At 42.8% G+C, this 27,713-nt stretch overlaps 1 protein-coding gene and 1 long non-coding RNA gene across 2 annotated transcripts in view; one reads left to right on the plus strand and one right to left on the minus strand.

Annotated features, from left to right (window-relative positions):
• Positions 1–27,713, plus strand: part of TNFAIP8 (TNF alpha induced protein 8) — a 136,058-nt gene that overhangs the window by 31,389 nt on the left and 76,956 nt on the right. The gene's annotated exons all lie outside the window — the stretch shown is intronic.
• Positions 13,640–27,671, minus strand: LOC115514897. Its single transcript, XR_003969115.1, has 3 exons — positions 27,500–27,671; positions 22,923–22,927; positions 13,640–13,651 (listed from the first exon to the last, which is right to left on the minus strand). It is a non-coding gene; the product is annotated as an uncharacterized LOC115514897 (long non-coding RNA).

The raw sequence follows: 27,713 nt of genomic DNA on the forward strand, positions 1-27,713 counted from the left end.
CACTTTTCAGTAGGAGGGATGGACTGAAAATGACTGGTGTTTCTCTTGAGAAATGGTTCTGCAGAACAGTCACATTATCCACCTGTATCAAGGGGGACAGCGTCTGGCGGTCAGCAGTCTCTCTGAAACTTTTTCCCTTAGTCTTTTATGAGCCCCCCTGGAAGATGTTGCTCATTGGACTGTCACTTTTTTATCATGATTAGCTGGATCAGTGCATTCACTTCCATTCTGTTTTTTGTTGTTTGCTTTTTACAGTAGGCTTGCTGCACCTGGATGGCTCAGTCGGTTAAGCGTCCGACTTCGGCTCAGGTCATTGATCTCGCAGTTTGTGAGTTAGAGCTTTGCGCTAGGCTCTGTGCTGACAGCTCAGATCCTGGAGTCTACTTCAGATTCTGTGTCTCTCTTTCTCTCTGCCCCTCTCCCACTCGCGTTCTGTCTCTGTCTCTCAAAAATAAATTTAAAATGTTAAAAAATTTAAAAAATTAAAAATTAAAGTAGGTTTGATGCCCATGTAGGGAGCCCAGCACAGGGCTTGAACTCACAACCCTCTGATCAAGACCTGAACTGAGATCAAGAGTTGGACACTTAACGGACTGAGCCACCCAGGCAGCTATATTCATTTCCATTTTTTTCGTTTTGAGAGAGAGAAAGAGGGTGCAAGTGAGCAAGGGGCAGAAAGAAACAGAATCCCAGGAGGGGCAGAGGCTGAGAGAGAGAGAGAGAGAAGCAGGGCTCATCTGAAGCGGGACTTGTGATTTTACCCAAACCAGGGCTCATGTTCACCTGAATTGGGGCTTGAGCTCACCTTATGTGGGACTCGAACTCACGAACTGTGAGATCATGACCTGAACCAAAGTCAGATGCTTAAAGACTGAGCCACTCAGGCACCCTCCCCCATACTTAATTAACACTTAAAAGTGTATGATCTAAGATGGGTCATCTTCAAAAATGAAAACCCAAAATAGCAAAGCCAAGCAAGTCTCCTGCTATATGCTGAGGAGGGACGAAGAAAAGTAAAAATATTCTTGGACTTTCTCCCTGCCCTAATTTTCCACCCGCTTTGAGAGAGAGAGAGAGAGAGAGAGCTCCTAATTGGGATTTCTCACTTCTGGGTGGAGATCTGATATTGTAAATTGTTATGCTTTGAGCCATTAGGAACTGTAATTTCTGTCTTCATTCATTTGGTTTTATTATGTTTTAGAATTTTGTTTGAAAAGACCCACCTGTCTCTTCTGCTTCTCTTCTCTGGAAAGGGGTCCTCCTGCACCCTTGAGTCCTACAGAGCAGAAACCACAAACTAGGAAATTGGGGAACCAGAGGCTGATTTCCTGGCAGATTCCTTTAGGGGAACAGCTCTGTAGCCAGAATAAACATTCCAATTCAGTTAGAGATAACTTCTTGGTTTTCTATTACCTATGCCAGTGAGGTCATGAAGAATATGCTCACTTTAATGAGCGTCGTGTTTTGTTTAAAGTGTGTGTTGTCTGATTCTGTGTCTCCCTCTCTCTCTGCCCCTCCCCCATTCATGCTCTGTCTCTCTCTGTCTCAAAAATAAATAAACGTTAAAAAAATTTAATAAAAATAAAAAAAAATAAAGTGTGTGTTGTCTGGCAGAAAATGCTCAAGAGTTCAGAAGCCTGTGGACTGGGTCTCAATTAATGTTTTGCTACTGATGGCATGTTACACAGAAAACACTTTGCCTCCTTCTTTCTGCCTCTGCTGTCCCCTGAGGGGTACATTGTGACCTGTGTGCTCTGGAATGGGCTCAGTTGTACCTGATTGTTGTACCTCAGTTGTACCTGCTCCTCTTGTGGATAAATGCAGCTGTTTATTTTGGGTTGAATCCCAGATCCCTCAAAGATTGGACAATACTTTCTCTTCCTCCATCTTGTGGGTGCATGTCTGTCAAGTAAATCCAAAGCAATACATAACAGCACAGAAAATCAGAAGGGTCGAATGCTTGTTTCAAACAAATAAAGCAGAAAGGAAAAACAAGTTGAGTTTCAACAGAAGTTTCACACAACGTGTGTTAAGGAAAAAGAGTAATCGGGGTACCTGGGTGGCTCAGTTGGATAAGCATCCCACTTCGGCTCAGGTCATGATTTCACGTTTTGTGGGTTTGAGCCCTGCGTCGGGCTCTGTGCTGACAGCTCAGAGCCTGGGTCCTGCTTCTGATTCTGTGTATCTCTCTCACTCTGCCCCTCTCCCGCTCGTACTCTGTCTCTCTCAAAAGTAAATAAACATTAAAAAAAAAAGAAAAGAAAAAGAGTAACCATGGACGACAGTAGGAACTGATGGGGAAAAAGGGTGAGGCTTCCCCAACAGTGGTGCATGCATTCATGAGATGGTCACCCTTCCTGCAAGGTTTCGCCAGTCACGTTGTTTAAGTGAACCCGATAGCAAGAAGTAAATACAAAACAGCCACATTTAGTTTCTGGCACCTTATGCAATAGTTTCCCACCATCGTTAGAGGGTGAAATATTTCACCTAAGTAAATTTACCAGGTATAAGTGTCAACATTTCAACCAGTTGGAATGGAAATTTTCTCAACTTTTTTCTTCTCTGTCTTCTGAATATAAATAGACAGCACTCCCCAATATAAATAGACTGCACTCCTTCCTTCTGAGGGCTCGAGGATTTTTCTAAGAGACAAATCCCATTCTGTCATTCTCCAGCTTGAAAATCTCAAAAGTGTTTTCAGGATCAAGTTCAAACTCCTTCACCTAACATAATAAAGGTCTGATGATCTGGTTCTAGTCCAACTTTCCAGCCTCATGCCCTTCCCCTCTTCCAAAGTCACTCTGTGCTGCAGCCGCTGTGAACTATTTCTTATGGTTAAATGAATTTGAACTGTTATACCTCTTGTTCCTTCTGGTTGGATTGCCTAACCTCCAGGCAATTTGGCTGATTCCTCTGGACTTCACTTTGAGATGTGTTCAAGTATGCCCCCATTCCCTGTAAACCCTGGTGCCCCCAAATAAATTAGATGCTGCTTTTCAGGATTCCCCCAGGGCCTCTATCACAGCACTTACTACTATGCTGTAATTGTGAGACTCTTGGCTGCCTCCCCAACCAACAATAATCATAATATAGACGATTCTTGACCAACCTTGGGGCTATAGCTCAGTAAACCCATCGTAAGTTGAAAATATCATTAAGTCAGAAATACCTTCAATACGCCTAAGCTACCGAACATCGTACCTGAGCCTAGCTTACCTTAAGTGTGCTCAGAATATTATACTTACATTAATCTACAGCTGGGCAATATCGTCTAACACAAAGACTTTCATTAAGTGGTGAATGTCCCATGTAATTTATTATTGATTACTGTACTGAAAGTGAAAAATGGAATAGTTGTACGTGTATCACTTGTTTACCCTGGTGACCCCATAGCTGCCTCCGAGTTAAGGCTACCTCTGCCATCCAACATCTCGAGAGAATATCATACATGTAATGCTAGCCCAAGAAAAGATCCGAATTCAAAATTTGAAGTACAGTGTTAGCTGAATGCATATCACTTTAGCACCATTGTAAAGTTGAAAAATCGTCTAGTTGAACCATCCTAAGTCGGGAACTATCTGTAGCTAGCATTTATTGAGCAGTTACTAAACACTAGGTGCTTGTCTAAGGGTTTTATTTGTAATAACTCATTTAATCCCCACAGTAACACTTTACATTAGAAGCTAGGGGGGGGGGGGGGGCCTGGGTGGCTCAGTCGGTTAAGCGTCCGACTTCAGCTCAGGTCACGATCTTGCGGTCCATGAGTTCGAGCCCCGCATCGGGCTCTGGGCTGATGGCTCAGAGCCTGGAGCCTGTTTCGGATTCTGTGTCTCCCTCTCTCTGACCCTCCCCCATTCATGCTCTGTCTCTCTCTGTCTCAAAAATACATAAAACATTAAAAAAATTTTTCTTAAGAAGCTAACTGGGTTAGGGTGCCTGAGTGGATCTGTCGGTTGAGCCTCCAACTCTTCATTTGGCTCAGGTCATGATCTCATGGTGATCTCACAGTTCGTGGGGTTGAACCCTGAGTTGGGCTCCATGCTGGTGTTGGTGTGCCTGCTTGGGATTGTCTCTCTCTCTATCTCCCTCTGCCCCTACTCCGCTCACACTCTTTCTCTTTCTCTCAAAATAATAAACTTAAAAAAAAAAAAAGAAGAAGAAGCAGCTGAGTCACAGGATGCTGTTTAACTTGACTGCCTCCTCCTAGTTGATTGCCAGGTTTGGTGTGATCTATATTAATCTTACCTTGATTAGTAAGAAAAATATTTTATTGACTTCTCTTTTTTTAATGTTTATTTTTTAGAGAGAGAGAGAAAGAGACAGAATGCGAGTAAGGGAGGGGCAGAGAGAGAGGGAGACATAGGCTCCAGGCTCTGAGCTGTCAGCACAGAGCCCGATGCAGGGCTCCAACCCACTGTGAGATCGTGACCTGAACCTAAGTTGGGTGCTCAAGCGACTGAGCCACCTTGGTGCCCCTATTGTCTTCTTATTTAAACACAGACTGAATTGCCAAGAGAAAAGGACTTGTGGGGAGGGGGTTAGAAAGTGAACTGCTGCAGAAAGTGGTGATGACCTTCAGGAAACTTCTAACCCTCCATGACCTGAGCCCTTTCCCTGCTGCGACTCATGGTATAACCCTAGGCAAAGTCCTTAAAGCCTTCAGAATCTGTACCAAACATGAGGTATATCACTATTACTGACTTGTTGGGAATGTTGTGAAATTAAGGACCATGATTACATGAACTTACTTCTATTAGATGACTGTAGCATAACTGCCCCTGGTTTGTTTGTTTTTTTCAGGGAATAATTTCTTTTCAATAAACTGAGAGTATCCCTTTAGAAACTACTTTAAGTCATCTTCTGTATAAACCTGGCAGCACAAGTTTCTTTTTAGGATGCATCAGGGAGCAATTCAATACCTCTCTGTTTAATACAATTCTATTTAAGTGAATCATTTTCCTAAATTCTTTTTTTTAAATTTTTTAATGTTTATTTTTATTTATTTTTGAAAGAGACAGTGCAAGCAGGAAAGGGGCAGAGAGAGAGAGGGAGACACAGATTTCAAAGCAGGCTCCAGGCTCTGAGCTGTAGAAAGATCCTGACGCGGGGCTTGAACTCATGGACCGCAAGATCATGACCTGAGCCAAAGTCGGGTGCTTAACTGACTGAGCCACCCAGTTGCCCTCATTTTCCTAAATTCTAACCCTGTGTTTGAAGCTGCATTGCCACAGAACAGAAAAGTCATGAAGGAAAGATGAGGTGAAAATTATCTTGGAAAGATGACATATAATTAAGTCATTTGTAAGTAAGCCAATGCAATATGCCTTTTATCATGACATAAGGAGAAGAATAATATACCACATGACGCAGAGGGAGTGAGGTAAACTTAAAATCTTTAAACATCAGCTAAAATGCAGAAGAGCCCTTTGAGGTATAAGTTCTGGTATTCTGAGCTCATTCTGTGAGTGGAATCTATAAGCGGAATGCTTATTTATTTTGAGAGAGTAGGAGCATGCCAGAATGGAGAGAGGCAGAGAGAGAGGAGGGAGAGAGAATCTTAAGAAGACCCTGTACTGTCAGTGCAGAGCCTGATGCAGAACTTGAACTCACAAACTGAGAGATCATGACCTGAGCCGAAGTGGGATGCCCAATGGACTGAGCCACCCAGGCACCCTGAAAATGTAGGGTATTTAAAATCTCTTTTCATATTCATATTAGAGGTTCCTCATCTTAAAAATGAACTGATTTTTGGGGGCACCTGGGTGGTTCAGTCAGTTGAGCGTCCAATTTCGTCTCAGGTCATGATCTCGTGGTTCACGAGTTTAAGCCCCACGCGGGCTCTGTGCCTGCTTTGGAATCTATGTCCCTCTCTCTCTCCTCCTCCCCTGCTTGAGCTCTGTCTCTCAAAAATAAATAAATGTTAAAAATTTTTGAAAACAATGTATTAAAAAAATGAACTTTTTTTTAAGAGACCATTTTTCTTACTTGAATATGTTGGAGACGGCGTGTATTTTCTAGTTGTCAAGAAGGAGGTGATCTTTCTAAGTATTTGTTTCAGCAGATTTTCATCTCAAAAGATCTAGGTCCTTCCTATTTGAATGATAGTATCAGTTCTACTTTTAAAAGTCATGTGGAACAAAATTTGTTGAACCTGGCTGCCTCAGATCTACTTCTCACGAATTCTAAAGGTTGCCCACCTTATGTGATAAATACAAGTACTCAAATAATGAGAGCTCAGACCATCGTTGGGCTGTTTGTGGGAATTACTTTGCCTTAGATCTGGGTAGGCCACAGGGATCTGCATTTTATTTATTTTTTATTTTTTTAAAAAGTATTTATTTAAATTCAAGTTAGTTAACATACAGTATAGTATTGGTTTCATGAGTAGAAAACAGTGATTCATCACTTACTTATAACAAACCAGTGCTCATCCCAATAAGTGTCCTCCTCAATGCCCATCATTCATTTTCCCCACCCTCCAACCCCATCAACCCTTAGTTCTCTGTATTTAAGAGTCCCTTTTGTTTGCCTCCCTCTCTGTTTTTATCTTATTTTTCCTTCCCTATGTTCATCTGTTTTGTTTCTTAAATTCCACATATAAGTGAAATCATAGGATATCTTCTTTCTCTGCCTGACCTATTTCACTTAGCATAATACACTCTAGTTCCCTCCATGTTACTGCAAATGGCAAGATTTCATTCTTTTTGATCGCTGAGTAATATTCCATCGTATATATACCACATCTTCTTTATCCATTCATCAGTCGATGGACATTTGGGCTCTTTCCATAATTTGGTTACTTTTGATACCACTGTTATAAACATTGGGGTGTAGGTGCCCCTTCGAATCAGCATTTTTATATCCTTTGGATAAATATCTCATAGTGCAATCACTGGATCATAGGGTAGTTCTGTTTTTCATTTTTGAGGAACCTCCATACTGCATTTTAACCACCCTCCCTTGGTCATGCTGAGCACGGAGAACCACAAAGTGGTTCCTCTCCTGGGTGTGGTTGGCCTTTGCCAGACACTGGCTCCCACCTCCCCCTTTCTCCCTCCGAGGAGAACACTTGCTCTGCTTTGCTGAGCCATCCTCCCAGAGGACAGGACTTAGCCTCTCAATTTCCAACCCCTTCCCCCCCCCCCCCCCCCCCCGGAAAGCACAGCACACAGGCTAGGCTATAGCTTTTGGCAAAACTTACTGAATGATCAGGAAACAGGAAGCGAAACTCAACTAGGTGCCCAGGATCCCTTAGTGAAGGTCCCCCTTCTTGGGTCCTTGCCTTTCATTTTTTGTAAAATAGAAAGTTTCATGGGGGTGGTTTTCCCAAAAGGGATAGCCTGTCACTGTGTCCAAGCAACTACCTTTTAGGAGCCCGAAACTACTTACGCTTGGCTTGTTCCATTTTTATTTGGAATTAATATGTGTTTGATGCAACATCACAAACTTTAAGAAAGAATGTAAGGTGAAGTAAAATAACACATTGCTCCCTCCCCTTATTTTAGAGTTAGAGTAGCTTTCCAGAAATTTCCTATGCATATATGTAAGTACATGTTGGATCCTACTACTGTAGGATTCAGAAGGATCCAGAATTCAGGATACAGAATGTAGGATACAGAATTCAGAAGCTGATTCCAATCAATTATATATATAATGTATATAATATATAATTGATTATATTATATAATTTCACAGATGTTGAGATATGAAGAAATGTGCATTTTACAGTTGATAAAATATAGACAGTTACTCTTCTGAGATTCACTTTTTTTTTTTTTGCTTCATGGTATTCAATATTCCAAATCTGTATTCAAATACATATTCTTTAAAAAAAAATTTTTTTTTATGTGTATTTATTTTTGAGAGAGAGACAGACCACAAGCAGGGTGGGGCAGACAGAGAGGGAGACACATAATCCAAAGCAGGTTCCAGGCTCTGAGCTGTCAGCACAGAGCCTGATGCAGGGCCTGAACTCACAAACGATGAGATCATGACCTGAGCCAAAGTCGGACGCTTAACCGACTGAGCCACCCAGGTGCCCCTCAAAATACATATTCTGTATTCCAAGTTTATGAAGGTACCATGATTTGTTTATGAATGTTCTTATTGTTGAATATTCATAATATTTACAGGTTTTCATATTCCAAATAACTCTGCAGTAAACATCCTTGTTTGTGTGTCACTATATACAAGCAATTCTGTTTATGGTAAGTTTCTCCAAGTGGGATTGCTGGGTCAAAAGGTGTGCACGCAATACATTGTTTTGGTGCACCTTTTATAAGACTCTTGTACTAGCTTCTTAAGTTTTCAGTGTTAGAAAGAAACCAAACACACAGATGAATAGCTTCTGCTGGCATCCCTTGTAGAGAAAATTTGTGCAAAGGTGAGCGGATACATCTAGTTTGGCACCTATTTTTATTCATTCATACTCCCGTCTTTCGATTCTGAGGGGCACATTTTTCATTTTGAAAGCAGTTCTCAACTGGGGATGCATTGTAAAATGGATGTATACAGGTAATGTTTTAGTCCTTCCTCCAAAACACCTGTTTGTAAATTGTGTATCTTACAATCAATGGCATTTGGACCTGATGAAATGCGATGTATTTTAGTAAACGTATGCACATGTATGGAGATGCCCGTCAAGACTTATTTGGAAATTATTCTCACTCTGATTTAATGATGAAAATAGTGTTTTATTGTTTTCCCATCAAAGCAGTCTTGGAAACAAGCCAGAGTTTTGCAGATGCCCTGTTTTTATCAGCAGCCACTACTCTCCTTCAGAATCCATACACGTAATTTGCAAGCAGGACTGCATTTACTAAAGCACCCCATTTCAAGGAAAAATCAAGTCATAAACAGCACCTTGACAAAGAGCAATGCCGTGTCACTTGGAGTTACAGAATTCAGAAGCTGATTCCAGTCCCCACCCCTAACTTACAGAGCAGGAAACTTTTTTGTTTTAAGCTTATTTATTTTTGGGAGAAAGAGCAAGCCCGAGCAGGGGAGGGGCAGAGTGAGAAGGAGAAAAGCCCAAGAAAGCTCCGCACTGACAGTGCAGAACGTGATGCAGGGCTCAATCCCATGAACCGGGAGATCATGACCTGAGCTGATACCAAGTGTTGGACGCTCAACCGACTTTCCCGGAGCAGGAAACTTATTATGGCTCAACACGTGGTATTTTGTGCATCTTGCCCAACTGAGAGCAGGGATAAAAACAATACTATTAAGTAGAACCTTGCAGAGCTCACAGGCACACTCGAGTCACACAATGAGAGCTTTGGTGCAGATGACAGCTTCCCCTCCCACCCTGCTGACTTGCTGGCAGTCTTGTGCCTGTGAATTCTCGTGGGGCGATCGCTATTATTTGCCAGGGGCTTGGTGTTGGCAAGTCGGCCCCTCACATCTGTTTCTCCCTTGCTGTTTAATTAGGTTTGAAGTCTGTATTTTTCTCTCTACCACTCTTCCTCCACCTTTACTTTTTCATCTCCCAGATGGTGTGCAATACACCAGGCAGGCTGTGCCCGCCTGCGCTTTGGCACCAAAAAGCTCCCATTACATCAGGGATGGCCTTGGTCCTGGCCTTAAACAGTTGGCACTTAATAGATGTTCTTGACTCTCGCAGCTGTTTTGGTCTTTCTTCCGACCGTTCTGATAGTGCCCCGACTGGGCACCTGAGCTCGTGTGCTCCTTTGTGCCACACAGAACTTGACGCGTTTTCTTTCTGGTTATCGGACCTATGCCTGGTCAAAAACCAACAGCATTTGTGCACATGTGTGATAAAATTGTTGAACTGCTTCTTGTTAACGGTCAACTGGTATTGAAGGAGGCAGTTATATACTTTTTCAGCTGCTTTTTTGTGAAGTACAAAGATCAAAGACCTCTGCATTTTCCTCCTCTTCTCAAACCACAGTTTCCTTCCTCTCTATTTAGAGCCTCTGCGACACACATTCATATTCTACTTTCTCACCCTGAGTGGCAAGTGATATCTTCGTTTGGCCAACGTGAAATGTGGCCACTTCATCTGTGGCTGCTGAGTGGATGGTCTTTCAAGACACTTAGAGAGCTAGTAGAGGCGTATGTTGTCCTTATCTCTTAAAGGAAATAAGACTTCGGGTGCTTGTGTGGCTCATTGGTTGAGTGTTCAGCTCTTGATTTCGGCTCAGGTCAAGGATCCTAGGGTCATAGGATCAAGCTCCAAGCTCAGTGAGGAGCCTGCTTGATATTCTCTCCCTCTCTCTCTCTCTCTCTATCCCTCTCTCTCTCTCTCTCTCCCCTCCTGCTCGCGCTCCCCTACTTGGCGCTCGCTCTCTCTAAAAAAAATAAAAAATTAAAAAAAAAAGGAAATGAGACTTAATGGAGGGGTTCCTCACTAATTTTTTTATTTTTTGGTTATGGACCTTTCCGAGAATCTGCAGAAGGCTTGAGGGTGGCGGGGTGATGCTTGGTAACCAAGGACAGCCATGGTTTGTTGGCACATTTCTCTCCATAGTGATTCCCCTTCAAGAGTTGTTCAAATAATTTGTTAACAAGATGGCTCTTAAGGCTAATGAAAAGATGACAGGAAGATTTCTCTGAAGTAGGTTATGACCAAGGTGGTTATTTCCCTCTCTCTGTCTCTCTCTCTGTCTCTCTCTCTCTCTCTCTCTCTCTGTCTCTCTCTCTCTCTTTAATGTTTATTTATTTATTTTGAGAGAGTGAGAAAGCTTGAGCCAGGGGAAGGGCAGAGGGAGAGAGGGAGAAAGAGAATCCCAAGCAGATTCTGCTCCCAGCACAGAGCCTAATGCAGGGTTCAAACTCAAACTGTGAGATTATGACCTGAGCTGAAATCAAGAGTTGGATGCTTAACTGACTGAGCCCCCCAGGCCCTGCCATGGTGAGTAGTTCTACATGTGACTGAAGCAGCAGTAGGAGAAGCAAAGGCAATGAAAAAATGGGAACGTTTTAAGTGACCCTCCCACAAAAGGCACAGCACCCCAGACTCCGAATATTCAGACACCCTCAAAGCCCACCCAGGGACTGCTGGGGGTCTGTGGGCTTCTGGTTGGAAAGTTCTGCTCTCCAGCTTGTCGGGAGTTACCTGTGGGTCCAAGAAGCCTGGGGCTGGCCATTACCTGAATTTGAGCTGTAATATCTCCCAGGCATGAGTACCTTTGCCAGTCAAGTTGCTTCACTTCTTTTAAGCCGCTGTTTTTCCACTGAAAGTGGAGAGAAAGAAAATAAGCCGCACAGGATTCTGGGAGGCCTCAGTAGGATTACCTGAATAAAACACCTGGCACATCGTGGGATTTTGGCAATTGGCCATTCTTTTCCCTTCTTCCATCTTTACTTTTGCAGGAAGAGATTTTCTTCTCTAAGGAGATGGTTTTCAAAACCAAAGAAATCAGTAACTGCACTGAGGCTGATGGTATCTCTCTGGACTCAGAAGCTTTTGCAGACATTAGGAAATAGATGTCACTCTTTTTTTTTTTTATGTTTATTTATTTTTGAGAGAGAGACAGAGACAGAGTGTGAGTGGGGCAGGGGCAGAGAGAGAGAGGGAGACACAGAATCCGAAGCAGGCTCCATGATCTGAGCTATCAGCACAGAGCCTGACGCGGGGCTCAAACCCACCAACCAAAGTTGGACCCTTAACCAACTGACTCACCCAGGTGCCCAGGTGGAGATAGGTGTCACTCTTCACAGCCACACCCCCTCCAGGATGTCCCTGGAGGGCACTGTCTCTCTTGGGCACTGCAGGAAGACTGGAAAAGGAGTGGGGTTATCCTGGGAGGGCTCAAGGGGGAGGGGGTGGGCCCCTGTGTTCACTCTCAGAAGTTGACCCCTCCCCCCCAGGACAGTAACTCCAGCAGGGAATGCTGGGAAAGGCCTGAATTTGGAGGATTAGAGGGCACCTGTCCACAGTGGAGGAAAGGAAGGTCTCAGAAATCTTGGAGAGGAGAGAGAACCAGACTTGGTCATGGCCAAAGCCCAGTCTTTAAGGCTGATGAAAATGCTCTGAACCTTTTCCTTTTCCTTCTCTATTCTTCAAGATCCGCTTAAGAGTTTTTGAACAAAAACATTATACATTAAGACATTGGATTGCAAGTACCTCATTCTGGGAGTGTTCCACAAAACAAGCAAACATTTCTAATAAATTTTAACTTGTTAAACGAGCCATGTCTTGCAATACAAGTAGTACATCACACTGAACGTCACATGATCACAACTGAACCAGTGGTTCTTCTCTCTCTGTCTCTCACTGCTCCATGGTGGGTGATCATCAATGCAATGTCACATTTCTGCAAAATTCTCCAAAAGAGGCAAAAGCAAGTGTCATTGGATAGGTTCCTTGTTAAAGTTGCACGAAAAGAAAAGATTCCATTGAGCCAATAGATAGCAGTGATTCTGTGAGTGATAGTGAAAGTCGTCCTGCATAATAACCCTCCTCTCTCTTCTCTCCCTCACACCAGCCACAAAGATTTTCAAAAGTAAGTGCAGGTCCATTTGTATATTTTACTTTATATTTTGTATTTTCCTCATTTTGTATTATATTACAGTATTATAATAATTTTTTAATGTTTATTTATTTTGGGGGGCAGGGAGGGGCACAGACAGAGAGAGAGAGAGAGAATTCCAAGCAGGCTCTGGGCTGTTTGCACAGAGCCCAATGTGAGGCTCAATCTCACGACTGTGAGATCATGACCTGAGCTGAACTCAAGAGTCAGACACTTAACCAGCTGAGCCATCCAGGTGCCCCAGTATTGTAATCATTTTATCTGAATATTTTGGGGTTATGGAATGAATCATTTGAGTTTCCATTATTTCTTATGGGGAAGTTCGCTTCGATATACAAGCACTTTGTATTACAAGCATGTTTCTGGAATGACTTACACTCGCAAACCAAGGTTTTACTGTACTCCAAAAGCTTCAACATCCCTGGCTTTGTTTGGTGTTCATTTTAAAGTGAACAAAAGGGGGAAATGACAACATGAACTTTGAAAGGTTAAAATGAATATTAAGAACCAAATGAATGAAACCTTTCCTATCCATTGGATGGGATAGGAAAATAAGATGATTAGCACAATCGAAGTACAGTTAGTACGTGGTGTTCATGAAGGCACCTTGTGCGTATTCACTCAGGAAAGAGGGACAAAGCTCTGGCTTATGGAGTTCAGGTATTAAGCAGAGGAATAATGGACCTGTGGTCCATCTAAGGCTGGACATAATGTTACTTCTTTTTTTTTTTTAATTTTTAATTTTTAAAAAATTTACATCCAAATTAGTTAGTATATAGTGCAACAATGATTTCAGGAGTAGATTCCTTAGTGCCCCTTACCCATTTAGCCCATCCCCCCTCCCACCACCTCTCCCGTAACTCAGTTTGTTCTCCATATTTATGAGTCTCTTCTGTTTTGTCCCCCTCCCTGTTTTCATATTATTTTTGTTTCCCTTCCCTTATGTTCATCTGTTTTGTCTCTTAAAGTCCTCATCTGAGTGAAATCATATGATTTTTGTCTTTCTCTGACTGACTAATCTCACTTAGCATCATACCCTCCGGTTCCATCCACGTAGTTGTACATGGCAAGATTTCCTTCTTTTTGATTGCTGACTAAATACTCCATTGTATGTATGTGTGTGTGTGTGTGTGTGTGTGTATGTGTATATATATATACTGGATAAAGAAGATGTGGTGTGTGTATGTGTATATATACACATACACACACCACATCTTCTTTATCCAGTCATCCATCGATGGACATTTGGGCTCTTTCCATATTTTTGGCTGTTGTTGATAGTGCTCTCTAAACATTGGGGTGCATGTGTCCCTTCAAAACAGCACACCTGTATCCCGTGGATGAATGCCTAGTAGTGCAATTGCTGGGTCGTAGGGTAGTTCTATTTTTAGTTTTTTGAGGAACCTCCATACTGTTTTCCAGAGTGGCTTCACCAGCTTGCATTCCCACAGAATTTTACTTCTGTTGTTTTTCCAGGATGATTATAAAAGTACAGAACTGGCTTCCTCATGGCACAGGGATTCTTATCCAGTTTCCACCACATTTGTCCATAAAGAACCACTCCTTCCATCTGTGATTCTTTTTTTTTTCTGCATCCTTTCTTTTGCATTATTTTTCTGGCCTCTTTTTGTTGTGAAAAATAGATTTAGCAACATGATACGGGCTATTGAAAATAGAAATCACTGATAACCTTGTAATTATAACCCAGGATCAGTTTAAATGGAATTCTTATCTAGAACATTTTCAATGGGAGCCCAGGCATGACGTTTATCAGAAGGAAAATGTTAGGCAACTACAGAGCAGTACTAGGTCTGTGTGCTTTGGGATATCATTTTTTACTTATCTGATAGGCAGACTTTGATAAAGCCCAGGCTTGGAGGGAAAGTGGCAAACAGGCGTTGTCAATCTCAAACTCTACTGAGAAGATTGTAAGTTGGCAACTCTCCGGGAAGCAGTCTGGCCATACTGTAGTATCAGAAAAAATTTTTAGTAATGTTTATTTATTTTTGAGTGAGAGAGAGAGAGAGAGACAGAGAGAGAGAGAGCAGGGGAAGAGCAGAGAGAGAGGGAGACACAGAACCCGAAGCAGGCTCCAGGCTCTGAGCTGTCAGCACAGAGCCCACTGTGGGGTTTGAACCCATGAACTGCAAGATCATGACCTGATCCAAAGTCAGATACTTAACAAACTGAGCCACCCAGGCGCCCCCCCAAAATTTTTTTTAGGTTTCCTTATTTACTTTGAGAGAGAGAGAGAGAGAGAAAGAGAATCCAGACAGAGAGAGAATCCCAAGTAGGCTCCACATTGCCAGCGTGGAGCCTGACAGGGGCTCAAATTCAAGAACCATGAGATCACGACGTGAGCCGAATTCTAGAGTCAGATGCATAACAGACTTAGCCACCCAGGCACCTCTGTAGTATCAAAATTCAAAAGACCCAGTGACTCCCCTACTAGGAATTAATTCTTCGGTAATAACTGGAAGCATGCAGGAATGTGTTGTGCTCAAATGTATTCTGAGCTTAGCCACTGCAATAATACATGTAATGGGAAAAAATTGGAAACAGCCTAAATAATAATCAAATTTAAGAAAACCAAATTTAACTAATGTTGACTTAGTTGTGGTACTTCCACATGACAGAATAGTATTCAATTCTGACAGAAGGAAAAAACCCTGTGTATGCTTCTCTTAAATTCTAAGATTGTATGTTAAGAAGCAGCTTAAGATGGAGTGGTTTTAGGGGCGCCTGGCTGACTCAGTCTGTGAAGCATCCGACTTTGGCTCAGGTCATGATCTCATGGTTCGTGGATTCAAGCCCCGCATTGGGGTCTGTGCTGACAGGTCAGAGCCTGGAGCCTGCTTCGGATTCTGTGTCTCCCTCTCTCTCTGCCTCTCCCCTGCTCATGCTCTGTCTCTCTCTCTCTCTCAAAAAATAAACACTAAAAAAACAAAACAAAACAAAAAAACATTAAAAGACGATGGAGTGGTTTTAGTTGTTACACACGAGCCAAACTGGTTAAGACGTTTATCCTCTGCTTGAGACAAGGCTCAAGCACATGAATCATGATCCTGTACCCAGCTCAACTTGTCAACTAAGTGCTAAATTGTAAGGCATGGACTGATTCATTTATTGAAGAAACATTTGAGTGCTTACTGTATGCTACGCATCTATATGTTAGATCTGGGATTAAAATAAGGAACAAAGTTTAGTGTTCTGCCCTGTAGACAGAGTAATTTCTTCAAATGCAATTAGCACACAGCTGAATAGAGGCAACATAGCATAGTCAGGAAGAAGACCCTGTGTCTGTTTTGTTTACTCATGAATCTCCAGCAAATAGGACAGGGTCTGTCTGTTAAAAACTATTCAGTAATAGCTGTGGACTGAGTTAGTGCCCGTAGAAGTAGTCCATGCCCTCTGGGAACTTACAAACTAGTGTTAAAACCAACTTTCGCATCAGATATGTTCTATAGGATGTTCCTCTCTGTGTCTCTTTCTCTAGTGTGAACACAGCAGAGGTTTACTTGACAAATGCTAGGTCAAGTAAAGTGTGCTTTTATTCTGCAGGATGTATGATTTTGATTCGTCGAGAAGGGTACTGGACATAGCCTGTAGCATTTACTAAAGTCCTTTGCCCATTAACATGTAATGGGCCTGGCATCTTTGGGAATGGTCGATTTGGCCATACAAAGCCCTATGGAAATCTGGAGAAGGAAGATTCCATGCATACGAGGAGCTTTGTGCCTTATACTCACTGGTCTATCTCTGGCACCTAAAGCAATGCTTGGCACTGCTTTATAAGTTTTTACGGGGAGGAGAGCCCCCCCCCAGATCCAGAGATCAGTGTTTCAGTAGGGTAGTTTTGCCTTAGACTTATATATATGTGTATATATTTATATTTATATTTGTATTTGTATTTATATTTATATTTATATTATTTATATATGTGCATACATACATACACACACAGGTGTGCAGCTGAATGAATAAATAAACACAATAAAGGATTGAAAATGTAGGCAATGGTACTTGATTCAGATGTGGAGCTCTGGGACCCTCAGAGCCAGGTCACAGAGGTTGTTGTGAGCAGAGGGTGTTTGTGGGAGATAGTGGACATTGGTCAGACTGGAATTTTGCAGTTTTATAGTGGGAACTAGTAAGGAGAACACTGACTAGTTACTCTAGGATCTGAGCAAGAGTAGCTTTCAGCCTTCAGCACTGTGCACAAGAGCTGGGGCCATCAGAAAGAGGGAACTCTTGTAGATTTTTGAGCAGAAGAGGGACAGCTTGGACAGGGGCACTGAAAGATTTGACATCTGGGTGCATGGTGGATTGCAGCGATGTGAGCCAGCTCAGAGGCACTTGCTGACCCAAGATGAGAAATGAGAGTCCTGGCAAGGAAAATAGGGCATTTGGGAGACCCTTGAAAGACGAATCAGTAAAGTATGAGGAGACAAAGCTGAACTCTGGGTCGACTTAAGGCAAGAACTGTGTGTCGTTGATGGAGTCTGGGACAAACACTGGATAATCATGCATATTCTCTATGCTTGGGAACTTTTCTCCTAACCTAGCATTTCTTTTTTTAATTTTTTAATGTTTATTTATTCTTGAGAGAGAGGGAGAGACAGATAGAGTGTGAGTGGGGAAGGGGCAGAGAGAGAGGGAGACACACAATCTGAAGCAGACTCCAGGCTATGAGTTGTCAGCACAGAGCCCCATGCAGGACTGGAACTCACAGACCGCAAGATCAGGACCTGAGTCGAAGTCGGACGCTTAATCAGCTGAGCCACCCAGGCACCCCCCTCCTAACCTAGCATTTCTAACCCAAATCAATGAGAGCTTGAAACATTCCCAGTTGGCGGAGTTCAGTAACTGATTTGGGTTCTCTTTGGAGAAAATAGGAGCAAATAGGACAGGGTCTGTCTGATAGCAACCAGTTAGTAATAGCTGTGCCCATAGAAGTAGTCTGTGCCTTTGGGAACTTACAATCTAGTGGGAAAACGAATGGGTCCTGGTTTTGCCTTGGGTGAATTTCTTAAACTGCCTACATCTCAGTAACCTTGTCTATCAAATGGGAACAGTTATAGCATCTCCTTCACGGTGCTAGCAGCGGTCCATGACATAACACACGTATGGCTCTTAGAAAAATACTGTGTGCATCATCAGCCCCTCAATAACATTGGCTGATTATTACCACTCCTGAACTGGGAGAGAATCCCTGTTATATGTGTTTGCATGTATGTGTCTACTTTTCTTCCCCCTAATGAAAGAAACAGCAGTCAGTCTGTTAGCACGAGTAGGCTGGCACATGGTTGATGGGGAAGCCATAGCCAGACTGGCATGGGGGGAAGTACCCTCAGAGGCACTGACATGCCATTCTTTGCAAACACTGGAACCAGGCCCAGTGTCACTGAACAGACTGAGGAGGCTGGCAGAGGATGTTGAGGTCTAATGGGGTGGGAGAGAGAATTCCCATGTTCATGGCCATGGAGCTTTTGTACAGGAGTCAGGTGTTGCTGTCAGCTCCAGGTGGGTCCCTGGCGATGTCATCTGCTGTGAGGATGAACCCACTACTCTTCCCAGGAAGGGCTTGAGTTAGTTCCCACGTGAGCCCTCTGGGTGTCTTCCCCAGCCCACAGATTGTTCGTTTGTGTATTGTTTGTAATGAACTCGGCATTTCTCCAAGGCTGGTTTAGTGACGCTCCTTCAAGAGCTGAGGGTTCCAAAGTTGCCCTCCCTGGACCGCCGGCATGGTCACCCTGTGAGGAAATAGTTCTGTGTTGTCCATCTCTGGACCTTGCTTTCTAAGGCCCCCACAACCGTGGAGTGTTAGAAGAGGCAGCGTGGGGATTCAGATAAATCTTTATGCTCTAGTTCCTGTCCGATCAAAAGGGAGACGAAGTTTGCAGATCAGAGCTACAGTTAACCTCTTTCTGTTTCCTCTGCTTTTTTCTGTGTACTGTAATCAGGTCGACCCTGATACCAAGATACGGACTACTCTAATCTGGGGGGGCTGTAATGTATTTTTGTGTTGCGCCAACACTGTTTTTGAAGATTCCTTTCTGCTCCTAGTGTGTAACTAAGAACCAGTACTTTAGAGCCGTGGCTCTCTTGACCAGGGGCAGTGTGTCCTTCCCCCTCCGCATTTGGCAATATCAGGAGATATTTTTGGTCGTTACAACGAAGGGAGGGGTATGTTACTAGTATCTAGCGGGTAGAAGCCAGGATGCGTCCTACAAGGCACAGACGGCTCCACTGTAACAAATAATTGTCTGGCTCAAAATGTCAGTAGAACTGAGGTTGAGACACAATGTTCTAGAATAATCAGACTTTAAAAAATAAGACACACCACAGGGTGCCTCGGTGGCCCGGTCGGTTAAGCCTCTGACTCTTCATTTTGGCTCAGGTCATGCTCTCATGGTTCCTGAGTTCGAGCCATGCATTGGGCTCTGCACTGACCGCACCAGAGCCTGCGTGGGATGGTCTGTCTCCCTCTCTGTCCACCCCTCCCCCGCTTTCTCTCTCTTTCTCAAAATAAACTTTTTTTTTTTTTAAAAGAAAAGAATACATTTATATAAAAAAAACAGGACATGCCAGAGCAATGTATATGCCCATTGTGAGGAAATAATAGTATGTAGAAGTTTACATTGTTGGCCTTCCAGCAAGATGAAGAGAAGAATCTGGCTTAGTAAATGCCCCTCCCCCTTGAGTGTCTCCTGTGTCTGCTGTCATGGTGGTCCAATGATGTGGTCCTGGCTTGTCCTTGTAGCTGGTGCAGCTGCTGGTTCCGATTTTTGGGGCAGGATCTCTTCCAGTGGTTGCCTACGTCGGTTGTACTTGAATGGCTTGGAAGAAGACCAAAATTAAGAAAATTAAACCCATAAAAATTAGCCAAAATAAACAATTTTAAAATACGCTTATAAAATGCTTGTTTTCTAATATAATATAACGATTTTCTAAAGTGAGGGAGTGAACCATTTGAAAGTGGTTATACATGGTCTATAAAACTGATCTGATGTGCTGGTAAGAGTTCTTTGGTTTTTCTTGCCTTTCTCTTGGCTGAGAGGCTAGAAAAGGCATTTTTTTTTCATTTCTCTTTTTCTTTAATTTATTTTTTAAATTTCCATCCAAGTTAGTTAGCATATAGTGCAACAATGATTTCAGGAATAGATTCCTTAGCGCCCCTTACCCATTTAGCCCGTCCCCCTTCCCACAACCCCTCCAGCAACCCTCTGTTTATTCTCCATATTTAAGAGTCTCTTCTGTTTTGTCCTCCTCCCAGTTTTTGTATTATTTTTGCTTCCCTTCTCTTATATGCATCTGTTTTGTATCTTAGTCATATGATATTTATCTTCCTCTGACTGACCTATGTTGCTTAGCATAATACCCTCCAGTTCCATCCATGTAGTTGCAAATGGCAAGATTTCCTTCTTTTTGATTGCCAAGTAATACTCCATTCTATATATATACCACATCTTCTTTTTTTTTTTTTTTTTTTTTATATGAAGTTTATTGACAAATTGGTTTCCATACAACACCCAGTGCTCATCCCAAAAGGTGCCCTCCTCAATACCCATCACCCACCCGCCCCTCCCTCCCACCCCCCATCAACCCTCAGTTTGTTCTCAGTTTTTAACAGTCTCTTATGCTTTGGCTCTCTCCCACTCTAACGTCCTTTTTTTTTTTTTTTTTTACCTTCCCCTCCCCCATGGGTTCCTGTTAAGTTTCTCAGGATCCACATAAGAGTGAAACCATATGGTATCTGTCTTTCTCTGTATGGCTTATTTCACTTAGCATCACACTCTCCAGTTCCATCCACGTTGCTACAAAAGGCCATATTTCATTTTTTCTCATTGCCACGTAGTATTCCATTGTGTATATAAACCACAATTTCTTTATCCATTCATCAGTTGATGGACATTTAGGCTCTTTCCATAATTTGGCTATTGTTGAGAGTGCTGCTATGAACATTGGGGTACAAGTGCCCCTATGCATCAGTACTCCTGTATCCCTTGGGTAGATTCCTAGCAGTGCTATTGCTGGGTCATAGGGTAGGTCTATTTTTAATTTTCTGAGGAACCTCCACACTGCTTTCCAGAGCGGCTGCACCAATTTGCATTCCCACCAACAGTGCAAGAGGGTTCCCGTTTCTCCACATCCTCTCCAGCATCTATAGTCTCCTGATTTGTTCATTTTGGCCACTCTGACTGGCGTGAGGTGATACCTGAGTGTGGTTTTGATTTGTATTTCCCTGATAAGGAGCGACGCTGAACATCTTTTCATGTGCCTGTTGGCCATCCGGATGTCTTCTTTAGAGAAGTGTCTATTCATGTTTTCTGCCCATTTCTTCACTGGGTTATTTGTTTTTCGGGTGTGGAGTTTGGTGAGCTCTTTATAGATTTTAGATACTAGCCCTTTGTCCGATATGTCATTTGCAAATATCTTTTCCCATTCCGTTGGTTGCCTTTTAGTTTTGTTGGTTGTTTCCTTTGCTGTGCAGAAGCTTTTTATCTTCATAAGGTCCCAGTAATTCACTTTTGCTTTTAATTCCCTTGCCTTTGGGGATGTGTCGAGTAAGAGATTGCTACGGCTGAGGTCAGAGAGGTCTTTTCCTGCTTTCTCCTCTAAGGTTCTGATGGTTTCCTGTCTCACATTTAGGTCCTTTATCCATTTTGAGTTTATTTTTGTAAATGGTGTGAGAAAGTGGTCTAGTTTCAACCTTCTGCATGTTGCTGTCCAGTTCTCCCAGCACCATTTGTTAAAGAGGCTGTCTTTTTTCCATTGGATGTTCTTTCCTGCTTTGTCAAAGATGAGTTGGCCATATGTTTGTGGGTCTAGTTCTGGGGTTTCTATTCTATTCCATTGGTCTGTGTGTCTGTTTTTGTGCCAATACCATGCTGTCTTGATGATTACAGCTTTGTAGTAGAGGCTGAAGTCTGGGATTGTGATGCCTCCTGCTTTGGTCTTCTTCTTCAAAATTCCTTTGGCTATTCGGGGCCTTTTGTGGTTCCATATGAATTTTAGGATTGCTTGTTCTAGTTTCGAGAAGAATGCTGGTGCAATTTTGATTGGGATTGCATTGAATGTGTAGATAGCTTTGGGTAGTATTGACATTTTGACAATATTTATTTTTCCAATCCATGAGCAGGGAATGTCTTTCCATTTCTTTAAATCTTCTTCAATTACCTTCATAAGCTTTCTATAGTTTTCAGCATACAGATCCTTTACATCTTTGGTTAGATTTATTCCTAGGTATTTTATGCTTCTTGGTGCAATTGTGAATGGGATCAGTTTCTTTATTTGTCTTTCTGTTGCTTCATTGTTAGTGTATAAGAATGCAACTGATTTCTGTACATTGATTTTGTATCCTGCAACTTTGCTGAATTCATGTATCAGTTCTAGCAGACTTTTGGTGGAGTCTATCGGATTTTCCATGTATAATATCATGTCATCTGCAAAAAGCGAAAGCTTGACTTCATCTTTGCCAATTTTGATGCCTTTGATTTCCTTTTGTTGTCTGATTGCTGATGCTAGAACTTCCAGCACTATGTTAAACAACAACGGTGAGAGTGGGCATCCCTGTCGTGTTCCTGATCTCAGGGAAAAAGCTCTCAGTTTTTCCCCGTTGAGGATGATGTTAGCTGTGGGCTTTTCATAAATGGCTTTTATGATCTTTAAGTATGTTCCTTCTATCCCGACTTTCTCAAGGGTTTTTATTAAGAAAGGGTGCTGGATTTTGTCAAAGGCCTTTTCTGCATCGATTGACAGGATCATATGGTTCTTCTCTTTTTTTTTGTTAATGTGATGGATCACGTTGATTGATTTGCGAATGTTGAACCAGCCCTGCATCCCAGGAATGAATCCCACTTGATCATGGTGAATAATTCTTTTTATATGCTGTTGAATTCGATTTGCTAGTATCTTATTGAGAATTTTGGCATCCATATTCATCAGGGATATTGGACTGACCTATGTTGCTTAGCATAATACCCTCCAGTTCCATCCATGTAGTTGCAAATGGCAAGATTTCCTTCTTTTTGATTGCCAAGTAATACTCCATTCTATATATATACCACATCTTCTTTACCCCTTCATCCATCGATGGACATTTGGGCTCTTTCCATACTTTGGCTATTGTCGATAGTGCTGCTATAAATGTTGGGGTTCATGTGCCCCTTTGAAACAGCATACCTGTATCCCTTGGATAAATACCTAGTAGTGCAATTGCTGGGTCAGAGGGTAGTTTCAGTTTTAATTTTTTGAGGGACCTCCATACTGTTTTCCAGAATGGCTGCACCAGTTTGCATTCCCAGGAAAAACATTTTTAAATTGAGCCCAGTGCAGTTTTCTTTGATTTTGAGACATTCAGGAATACTTTCATGGCAGGTTAACTTTAACCTATATTTATTATATTGTATAATTAATCTCATGAACTCTATCTCACTCTGGACAAATCCAGGTTTCCTGAGTGTGACACACTAAGGATCTTTGCCACAAATAAAATGTTGTGTGTGTGTGTGTGTGTGTGTGTGTGTGTGTGTACACACTTGTGAAGTTTTAAGTGTTTAGTTGAGGCAGCAAATTTTAATAAGGAGTATAAATATGACATATTAAATATACTCAAACCTGTGTTCCCCAAAACTGACAAAAGTACATAGTTATCGGCTCTTGAAGTTGCTCCAAATTCACTGATCCTATTATGCAAGTGGTTGACAGCTGATTGTTTTTTGTTGTTGTTCCTTTAAGATTTCAAGTGGTACCTTTAATGCTCTATGTTAACTACATCAAACTTTTTTTCTAGAAATCATTTCATGTGTATGAATCTGGGGTTATGACTATAATCGTTTTTCAGTGTTCTCCTGTTTTTTTTTCTTTTCCTATTGCATTAACTGTGACTTCAATATAATCAATTCATTCATTCAATAAACATTTCAAGCCCTATTGTGTGCATTTTGCATTAATTACTATAACAGCTCTAAAAATTGTTTAGCCTAGTTTAGTGTAACTTGGGGCACTAAGCCAATACTCTGGTGTGCTGTGTCCCTTTTACACCTATTGGTTGGAATGTTTTAAATTAAGACTAGAAGAGTAACAGTTCATGTGATATTTGGCGTGAATATTCGAAACGTCAGTGTTGGAATAATGTATCCTGTTTCTTCACTGAGTTTTAGCGATGATTCCCTAAGTCAAGCCTGGCTTTTATAGCTGTGCTTTTGACTTAATTTATAATTGCATTTTAAAAAGTTCTCTTTGCATGTGTAAACATTCAAGTTTTCCCTCTGCCTTTGAAGTTTTTGTTGTATGAAGTATTCAGGAAATTAATCCATGTTTACAGTGTAGAGATTTTTTTCCTAACATTCAATTAATTGTCATGAGAACCAATACGAAGTTTTTGCTTCATAACAGGTGTGCTTAATAATAATTGGTCAAATATTTTCCTACCTCAGAGTCTGAGTGAGTGTGTATATGTGGGGTGTGTGTGTGTTTGTCTGTGTTGGGGGGGGTATTGTTCTCTGGAATTGGGGTCAGGTGGTTAAGATGAGAATCAAATTAGTGCTTAAGGACTGAGTAGATGAAGCCCAAATCTTGAAGTACAAATTTTGGTTTCTTGGACAGTCATGGCTGTTGCGGGTTATTCGTATATATATTGGTATAACTTTTATTGCAATATGTTTGTCTATACCTTTATCGTAATGGAGACCAACTAAGTGGATTGGTAAACCCTGTCTACATATTTTCTAGAATGGGAAGCTGTTTGTCCATACACGCAAAAAAATAACTGGTTTGGGAATATGGGATTCACAGGGTGGGGCAAGAGTTCATAGTTCAGAATGTTTGAAAGACACATAACTGGAAGGCACATGACTAGAGCCAATAGATTGGAATATGGGAAAACAGATTCTGGCTCGTTTCAGGGAATGTGCAAAGAGTTCATGAACTATGGCTTAGTGGATGCTAGGGGTGGATGGAACGATGAAGTGGGTCAGGTGTACGAATTCCCTTCCAAAGGAGGATGTCACAAAGACCATGAATGGGACAGAACATAGGAATTTGAGCGGACCTGGGAATGAGGATTGGACCAGATGATCTTTAGGTTCCTTTCCAGTCCAGCCACTCTGTGACTTTTTAGGACATATTATATCCCCTGAAAAGTAAACAGTGAAGACACCAGCCTCTGAAGGGAAATTTCAGATTCAAGAGTTCAGGGTGCCCAGTGGTTTTTTTTCTCTCCCATCTTCTGGAAATCCTCTTGCAATTATACCCCCTCTTCTACAGCATCAGCTTCTTTCTCCATGTGGGAGCATCTTCATTTTTTTATCAACTGCCTTAAGGTGCGAATGAGAAACAAAATTCCTCAAGCCAAAGTAGCCTACCAGCTCCAGCCCAGCTTCTCTGCTCTCCGCTCTGGTGGAACTCCCAAAAGAGTTGTCTCTGCCTACAGTCTGCCCTTCTTGGTGCCCCTCCTCAGCCCTTCGCGCTCCAAAATCATTTCTGTTAAGGTCACCAGAGACTTCCTCTGGAAACCAATCCCGTGGCCGCGTCTCCATCCTCAACTTCCTGAGCCTCCGCACTATTCTGCATCATCCACCCCTCCCTCTTCTTAAAATGCCTTCTCGACTTCCACTTTTCCACCTACCTCAGTAACCTGTCTTTGGAAGTTCTCTACATTCTGTGGTGGGCCAGCTCCATCCTTGACTCTTCTCCACACTCTCTGGGCAGCGTTTCTTAACCTGGCTTGGGGCTGCTGAAAATGTGCGAGTGGGTGGGCCCTGAGAACTCAAATTAATTCAGAATCCCCAGGGAGGGCCATGAACGTCAGTTGATAAAATGTTTTGTTTCTATGCTTTGTGACCTGACTGCACTAATGTGTGGCCAGCATTAAGAATCCAGGTGATGTTATCAGGTCCCATGGAATCGATACCAAATCCAGGTAATGACTCCCAAATTAATATGTGTAATACATCTCTCCCGAGTGCCAGGTTATTCGATTATTCTGTTGTCTGCTTTGCCCTTCCTCTAGGGATGGGCACCTTGATTTCACCGGCCCCCTTTTGCATCCCAACCTCGTCCCCTTTGATTGCCCTGCTCAGTCAACACATTGGATACACAGCGCTGAGGCTAAAAGCCTAGGTGACCTCTTGAGTTCCTTCCTTCCCTCGGGGCTACCCAGCTAATCCAATAGCAAGTCCTGTCCATTTTCCTTCCACATATGTATCTCTCACCTCTACCTACTTCTTCTGCTACTATCACTCCCCTTGTCCTTTTGCCTGCCTGCCTCGGCCACTTCGTCCCATGTAGTCAGAATGACCTTATAATACCCAGCAGACTGTTGGGGTGCCTGGGTGGCCCAGTTGGTTAAGCGTCTGACTCTGGATTTCGGCTCAGGTCAGGCTCTCACAGGTCATGGTTTTGAGCCCTGAGTGGGGCTCTGTGCTGACAGTACAGAGCCTGCCTAGGATTCTCTGCCACTCAATCAATCAATAAGATTCTCTGCCTCTAAATAAACAAACATTAAAAAAAAAAAAAAAACCCAGCAGCCTGTGTGATTTCCTTGCTTCCCATCCTCCTATGTGTTCCCATCACAGTCAAAAAGTCTGTACTCCTGACCATGAGCCACAAGGCTCCCTTGACATGGCCCCACCCAACTCCCCAACCTCATCTCTCAACACTCCCGCCTCCCTCAGTCCTGTCAGGCCACACTGCCTCCTTGCTGTTCCTCACACTTTCCAAGCTTGTGTCTACCTCAGAGCCTTTGCACCCCCCCCTCCCTCTGCCTGGGGGGTCCTTGCTCCCTACCCCCTGCACTTGTTCCTTGACTGTCTCCCACTCTCCTCTCAGGCTTCTGCTCAGATGTTGCCCCAGGAGAAGGCCCATCCCGAATGCTCCCCTTTCCCCTCCCTCTGTCCTTTCTTCTCATTTATCTCTGTTTGACATGCTGTGTTTCTAGCTCTTTCAGTGGAACTTTTTGCACTGCTCTATCCCAGCACCATAAACCATGCCCGTACCTAATAGATGGCCAACATACTCTGAAAAACAGAGCGCCACTCCTTGAGGCCTGGTCTCGGAACCTTGTGTCTTGTCACTCCTGTGGCTCCTGACGCCTTTTCTCACCTGTGAGCAGGACCATGCTGGCTGTAGCCAGAATCCACTGCTAAGTTTATCTCAGAATGTACTCTCTTCTGCTCCCTCTTGTGTGGGTCCCTGTCTGCTCACAGAGGACTCCAAAAATAGAGAAGGGTGGGAAGAAATAGAGCATGTTAGTGATAGGTGGATGGACACCCTTCTGTCTCTTCTCGTCTGTTCAGTCAAGTCCCTACTGCTCCTGTTTTCTACATACAGACTTTTCTTTGATGATCTACTCTCCTGATTATCTTCTAGCTTCTCTCTGTTCCCTTTCATCTCCTTTGAAGTCCCCTCCCTCTTCTTTGTCCCTTAAATATTGATATGTTAGGGCTTGGTCTGGCTGTTCTGCTATTCTGACTCTACTCTCTTCCTCGGCCATCTTAACCATTCCTGGGCCTTCAGATCCCCTAAATGGCAGTGACTTCCAAATTTATATTTCAAGCCCAATCTCTTGTCTAGGTTCTAGACCTGCATGTGCAGCTGTAGAATGCTCCACAGCACAAATGTCTCACAGACAACTCAATTTCAGTGTGAAATGAGGTGAACTGACCTTCTCTCCCAGTTTCCTCCAGTAGATTATCCAGCTGACTATCCCGAAACCTGCAAGGAATCTTCCCCTATCTCCCCACTATGTCCCATCCATTGCCAATATGATCAACATTACCAATGTTAAGTAGCTGTAGGAATGCCTGGGTGGCTCAGTTGGTTGAGCATCCGATTCTTGATTTCAGCTCAAGTCATCATCTCATGGATTGTGAGTTCGAGCCCCATGTTGGGCTCTGTGATGATGGTGCGGAGCCTGCTAGGGATTCTTTCTCCTTCTCTCTCTGTCCCTCCAGTACTCTCTGTCTCATTAACTTAAAAAAAAAAAAAATACACACACACACACACACACACACACACACACACACACATAGCCATAGAATCTGTATACTGCTTCTCACTGTTTCCTGCCACCAACCACGACTAGGCCACCACCATCACCTCTTACCTAGATGACTTCAAGGACAGACGGTGTGCCCCACCCCCCTCCCACCCCTAGGGCAGTCTGGCCTCCTGAGCTGACATTGGTCTTTATAAAATATCCATCTGATTGTGTCA

The sequence above is a fragment of the Lynx canadensis genome, chromosome A1, assembly GCF_007474595.2.
Source record: "Lynx canadensis isolate LIC74 chromosome A1, mLynCan4.pri.v2, whole genome shotgun sequence".
Classification (NCBI taxonomy): Eukaryota; Metazoa; Chordata; class Mammalia; order Carnivora; family Felidae; genus Lynx; species Lynx canadensis.